Source organism: Rhinoderma darwinii, chromosome 1 (genome assembly GCF_050947455.1).
Source record: "Rhinoderma darwinii isolate aRhiDar2 chromosome 1, aRhiDar2.hap1, whole genome shotgun sequence".
NCBI lineage: Eukaryota > Metazoa > Chordata > Amphibia > Anura > Rhinodermatidae > Rhinoderma > Rhinoderma darwinii.
The window spans coordinates 576995317-577002394 of record NC_134687.1 but is presented as its reverse complement, the minus strand read 5'-3'; positions in this window follow the sequence as shown (position 1 = coordinate 577002394).

Here is a 7078-nt window from a genome sequence, read left to right as displayed (position 1 = left end):
CCAAACACACATTTTTATAAAAAAAAAAAAAAAACGACGTGATTTTTGCGACATTTTTTTCCATAGACAATGCAGGTTTCCTTTTTTATCATTTTTATGCACACTTTTTTGCTATTTTAGAATTTTTATTCATAAAGTTTGAAAATAATAGTAAAAAAAATAAGCTTTTTTACGTTTCAGCTATTTTTTTTGGTAATAACATAGTTTTACCCTAAAATAGACCTTTTATTTGTAATCGTCATTGTTTACCGTAAATTTTAATATATTACATGTCTATATTAGAGTAATTGGGTCAGCGCTAGCGTTACAACAATGTTTGGCGGGAGGGGGAACGTTTTTTTTTGGGGTGGGTATTTTATGTGTATTTATTATTTACATTTTTTTTGCACTTTACTTTATTATTTTTTATTACTATGGTCTGTCCCTCAAAGGTCAAAAAAGACCTTTGGGGAACTTTATATATTTTTATTCTTTCTTTTACACCATCTTTTCCCCTGTAACTGGAGCTGCACAGCAGCCCCAGTTACAGGGGAAATCAGCCCTCTCATAGTGACGATTGTCACTAATAGGGCTGTGCTGGGTCTAGTAAGACCCAGCAGCAGTATGTTAGTAACGGCACCCCGCGATCATGTGACTAGTCACATGATCACCGGGAGGAATAGAGACAGCACCGCTGCTGCTGTCTCTATTCCTATACACAGCGTTCATTGAACGCTGTGTAAGAAGACATCGGAGAAGACAGAAGCAGCGAAAGCTGCTTCTGTCTTCTCCTCAGGGTCCCCGGCAGTCACTGACAGCCGGAGACCCGACATTCAGCTGCCGAATTGCGCGGGCAGCAAGTTAAAACCCGAGCCGTAGAAAGTCTATGGCTCGGGTTTTAAGGACCCGTCCCTGACCGCTGGCCGTAAAAATACAGCCAGCGGTCGGGAACCAGTTGGGCAGGAGGATAAGCCGACTAACCTCAGCGCCGGTGAACGCCTGCCCGGGTCTTCTCTTGCAGCTTTAGAGCAACAGAACAGCCGTCCGTCGCTGTTCTGTTACTCATGGCGGCGCCCGCACTTGTCAGGGAGGCGTGTCCTACCCCTTTCCCGGCCAATTCCCTGCTCCTCCCCTCCTCATCTTCGGAAGTTAGCAGCGCTAGCGCGCTGAATAGGTTTGTACGATAATGTGCGGTTCGGGCTGCCATGGGCCCCCTAGGAGCCTCGGGCCCCGGGCGGCCGCCCGAATCGCCCATATGATAATCCGCCACTGGAGATACCAGTACAGAGACCCCCAAACCAGACTGCATCCTGGACTACAATAGGTACATGGGAGGGGTGGACTTGTAAGATCAAGCCCTGAAGCCCTACAGCGCCATGCGGTGTGGTATAAGAAGCTGGCCGTGCACCTCATACAGATGGCATTGTACAATGCGTACATGCTACGTCGATGTGCAGGCCAGATGGGAACTTTCCTGGAATTTCAAGAGGTGATTATCAAGAAACTAATCTTTAGGGACCAAGAAGGGGGGGGCACCCAGTACTTCTGGAAGCGAGGCCACACGCATCGTACCAGGGCAACACTTTCCAGGAGAAGTTCCCCAAACTGGCAAGAAGGGAAAAAGTCAAGAGAGGTGCAAAGTCTGCTATAAGAGGGGGATAAGGGAGGACACAATATATCAATGTGACACGTGTCCCGAAAAACGAGAGCTCTGTATGAAATAGTGTTTTAAAATTTATCATACATTCCTTGGTTTATAATTTACCCCAATTTTACTTACCCTGATGTACTCCGCACAGCTTATCCCCCCTCGTCTTTCCCCTCTGGACCCTGCTGTGTACCCAGGCAGCTGATAACAGCCACATGTAGGGTATTGCCGTACCCAGGAGAACCCACATTACAGTTTATGGGGTGTATGTCTCCGGTCAAAATGCTCACTACACCTCTAGATGAATGCCTCAAGGGTGTAGTTTTTAAAATGGGGTCACTTCTTGCGGGTTTCAACTGTACTGGTACCTCAGGGGCTTCTGCATACATGACTTCGCACCAGAAAATCCCCAGTAGGCCAAATGGTGGTCCTTTCCTTCTGAGCCCTCCCATGGGCCCAAACGGCAGTTTATCACCAGAAATGGGGTATTGCGGCACTCAGAACAAATTGTGCAACAGAATGGGGTATTTTGTTTCTTGTGAAAATAAGAAATTTTAAGCCAAAACTACATATTATTGGAAAAAATTAATTTTGTTTTAATTCCCAGCCCAATTCAAATAAGTTCTGTGAAAAAACTATGGGGTCAAAATGGTCACAACACCCATAAATGAATTCCTTGAGGGGTGTAGTTTCCAAAATGGGGTCATTTCTGGTTGGTTTCCATTGCTTTGATACCTCTGGGGCTCTGCAAATGCGACATGGCACCCAAAAACCAATCCAGCAAAATCTGGACTCCAAAGAACAAATAGCGCTCCTTTCCTTCTGAGCCCTCCCATGGGCCCAAACGGTAATTTATCACCACAAATGGGGTATTGTCGCACTCAGGATAAATTGGGCAACAAAATTGAGTATTTTATTTCTTGTGAAAATAAGAATTTTTGAGCTAAAACGACATATTATTGGAAAAAATATAATTTTTTTAATTCCCAGCCCAATTCAAATAAGTTCTGTGAAGAAACTATGGGGTCTAAATGGTCACATTACCCATAAATGAATTCCTTGAGGGGTGTAGTTTCGAAAATGGGGTCACTTCTGGTGGGTTTCCATTGCTTTGATACCTCTGGGGCTCTGCAAATGCGACATGGCACCCGAAAACCAAACCAGCAAAATCTGCACTCCAAAGAACACACAGCGCTCCTTCCCTTCTGAGGCCTCCCATGGGCCCAAACGGCAGTTTATCGCCACAAATGGGGTATTGCTGCACTCAGGAGAAATTGGGCAACAAAATGGGGTATTTTGTTCCCTGTGAAAATAAGAAATTTTGATGACAAATGCCATTTTATTGGAAAAAATTTCATTTTTTTCATTTCACAGCCCAATTCAAATAGGTGCTGTGAAAAAACTGTGCGGTCGAAATGGTAACAACAACCATAAATTAATTCCTTGAGGGGTGTAGTTTCCAAAATGGGGTCACTATTGGGGGATTCCTACTGTTTTGGCACCTCAACACCTCTTCAAACCTGGCATGCTGCCTCAAATATATTCTAATAAAAAAGAGGCCTCAAAATGCACTAGGTGTTTCTTTGCTTCTAGGGCTTGTGTTTTAGTCCACGAGCGCACTAGAGCCACATGTGGGACATTTCTAAAAACTGCAGAATCTGGACAATACATATTTAGTAGTGTTTCTCTGGTAAAACCTTCTGTGTTACAGAATTTTTTTTTAATAAAATTGAAATTCAGCAAGAAAAATGAAATTTGCTAATTTCACCTCCACTTTGCTTTAATTCATGTGAAATGCCTGAAGGGTTAAAAAAAACTTTCTAAATGCTGTTTTGAATACTTTGAGGGGTCTAGTTTTTAAAATGGGGTGTTTTATCAGGGTTTCTAATGTATAGGCCCCTCAAAGCCACTTCAGAACTGAAGAGGTACCTTAAAAAAAAGGCTTTTGAAATTTTCTTAAAAATTGAGGCACTAAATCAAATAGAGAAAGTGCCTGGGACTGTATGTGATAGGGGGATGGAAGGGGGGAAAAAAGTGCGGGAAAAAATCAGGAGCAGGGATTGGTTGGGCAAGGGGATAGAGGAGGGGTTAGGAGCAGATAAATAGTTGAGGTCAAGGGCAGTTCACTATCTTACCTGCTGGAGCTGCAAACGTCAGACGTCTGGTCCTGTGAGAGATCTTCCTCTGCGGTCCAGGGCGTTTTCCGGAGTACAGATGGCGGATGAGCTGATGAGGCAGGTGGCACAGCGGGTTGCCACGGAGGGTACAAGCTGGCTGGAGGTGTTCCTGGCAGGGGATCGCAGGCAAGAGGTGTTACCTGCGGCGGTCGTCGGTGTCAGCAGCGGTGGAGTCCCGTCGGCGTCGGCAGTTAGAGGTAGGCCGCGCCGGGTTTCTCGGCCTCCTCCCCGTTTGAGCCCCAGTCCACCTTCAGCCACACAGAGGCGGGCCGGCACCGTTCGCTCGTCAGGAGCGGGACGGAGGCGCCGTCGCCTGCTCTCCCCTTCACCCGGTCCCGACGTCGTGCCACCCACTCCCCTGGCTGGGGGAGCTTCTGCAGTTCTCCCCATCCGGGCTGCAGGCAGTGCAAGGCCGCAAGCAGCCGCAGAAGCCGGGGCCGTGATTAGTGCACCGCTGGTTCTTCTTCCCGGCCCGACAGCTTTTTCCCTCTCACAGCAGGCCGTGGTTGAGAGGGGAGCTGGAGGGGGCGGTCTCAGGAGACCAGAGACGCAGGCCTCAGGCACCAGCAGGTTAGGTGTGCAGTTGCTGCCACCTGCTGGTGGTTCTGAAAATGACACAGAGCTGGGGAGAGAGCTGGTGAGTGGCCTGTTTTTACCAGGCACAGGCACTGTGAATGAGAGGAGTGCGCTGGGTGGATTGTCGTGCGGTAGCAGTGATCTGTTGCCGTGCAGGCAGTCTGCGGAGCAACGTGATTTGCCAGTTTCTCTTTCGGAGTTTTCTCTTCCAGGTGCGGTGTCGGCGAGACGCAGACGGCGAAGGAGACGGCATGGAAGAGGACATCATCGTGGTGGTCACGGGCGTCCACGCCATCAGGTTGAGAGACGTCGCCGTTCCCGGAGTAGGAGTGTGTCTTCCAGTACAGCATCTTCTTCGCCGTCCCAGTCGTCGTCGGGAGCTAGTACACCCAGCCGCACGGGAAGGAGATACACGAGGAGTCATCGGCGGGAGCACAGGGATCGTCATTCGTCTTCGCTGGTTCCGGTTCCAGAAGTCGCCTCAGCCTGTCCACCTGGTGTGGATCTGTCTGTGGTTCCGGTATCTGGGAGAGTTGATGCACCCTCGGAAGTGACGAGGACGCCCTTCTCCGGTGAGTCTCCATGTGGGAACGCATGGCTACCTAAGGGTGATTTATCTGCTATTGATTTAGTTTCGGCATTAAAAAGCTTGTTGGATGGTTTGGGTACAAAAGGCGGAGCTTCGGTTCCGTTGGTTTTGCCAGGGGGGGCTCAGCCTCCGCCTGAGCGGGCGGCCAGTATGTCTGGCTTGGCATTCCGTGATTCGCTGTTTTGTGGTGTAGCTCCTTTAGGTACTCACCTGTCTGCGGAGATCAAGGACAAGATATGGGCACATGACTTTGTGGATGTTTGGTCCTTGGTGTCGGTCGATTATGTGACGATAGATAAGGAGCGTGTTTTCGAAAGAGGTTCGGAGAAAAAGGTGAAAGTCGCGAAAACTTTTGGCAATTGGCTCCAGGGTTTTTCTACCTTGGCTCATGTCATCTGTCAACGTTTTCCGGAAAAAGGGGCCGAGCTGTTTGTGTATGTAGACACTATATTCAGTGCCCACAAATTGCACGGAGGTGCAGCTTGGTGGAGATATGACGAGGAATTTCGCCGTCGGTTGGCGATGACGCCTGACATTGGTTGGGCGTCGAAGGCGACGGATGTGTGGTTACAGCTAATATTGGCTCAAAAGCAGGCTCGGCCCTTTCAGGCAGGTGTCGCAGTTTCGGGTTCAGCACCCGGGATTGCGGCGCAGCGCCCAACAGGAGCATGTTGGCTCTACAATGAGGGACATTGCAGGTTCTATTCTTCCTGCAAGTTTCGTCATGAGTGCTCCATCTGCGGGGGTGCCCATTCCGCGCTTCGCTGTTTCCGACGGGCAAAACAACCTTCCAAGGTGGGTCCTGCCGGTGCAGCGGAGAACTCCGGTGAGCGCTCTCGCGATGGAACCGTGGCTCGCCAGGTATCCCAAGAGACAGGAAGCAGACTTGTTAGGTCGGGGCTTCAGTGAAGGTTTTTTCATTCCGCATGTTTTTTCTTCGGTTTTGATGTTGTCGGATAATTTAAAATCGGTGAAAGAAAACATGTGTTTGGCACGGGAAAAAGTGCTGAATGAGGTGTCTTTAGGCAGGATGGCGGGCCCCTTTGGGGAGCCACCTTATACGAATTTACGGGTTTCTCCTCTTGGCTTGGTCCCCAAAAAGGAACCGGGGAAGTTTAGGTTGATTCATCACCTTTCCTTCCCTCGTGGGGATTCGGTCAACGATGGGATTTCCAGAGATGAGGCTGCAGTGTCTTACACGTCTTTTGATGTGGCTGTGCGGTTGGTACGGGAGGCAGGCGTAGGTGCCTTGCTTGCTAAATCGGACATAGAGTCAGCTTTTCGTTTGTTGCCTGTGGATCCTGCCTGTTTCCATTTGTTGGGATGTCGGTTAGATGAGCAGTTTTTTGTAGACATGTGTTTGCCTATGGGTTGTGCCATCTCATGTTACTATTTTGAAGTTTTTGGTTCCTTTTTGGAATGGACGGTTCGTTTCAAGACAGGTATTTCTTCGGCCATTCATTATCTAGACGTCTTTTTATTTGTAGGTCCAAGTGATTCAGGAATATGTGGTTATTTGCTGAAAACCTTTCGAGTTTTAATGTCCGAATTTGGTGTCCCGGTAGCAGAAGAGAAGACGGTTGGTCCGGCTACGATTTTGTCGTTTCTGGGTATTGAAATTGATACGCAAGAGATGGTTTTCAAATTACCTGACGACAAGCTTGCGCGTCTGCTTTGTACCATTGACGAATTTGTTTTATCAAAAAAGGTTACCCTGAAGCATCTTCAGTCACTGTTAGGGTTGCTGGTTTTTGCTTGCAGGATCGTTCCCATGGGTCGCGTTTTCTCTAGACGCCTATCATTGGCGACTAGGGGTATTTCGCGCTCAAATCATTTCATTCGTGTCACTAGGCAAATGAAAGATGATTTGCGCGTGTGGCAGACTTTTTTGCGATCTTTTAATGGTAGGGCGATTTGTCAGTCGGAGGAGGTTTCCAGTTTTGAGTTACAACTGTTTACAGATGCTGCTGGCAGTGTCGGTTGCGGTGCGGTTTTTGGAGCGGAGTGGTGTTTTGCACGTTGGCCTGTGGGCTGGAGTAGTATGGGTCTGACATTGAATTTGACACTTTTAGAACTCTTTCCCATTGTGGTTGCAGTGGAGTTGCGGGG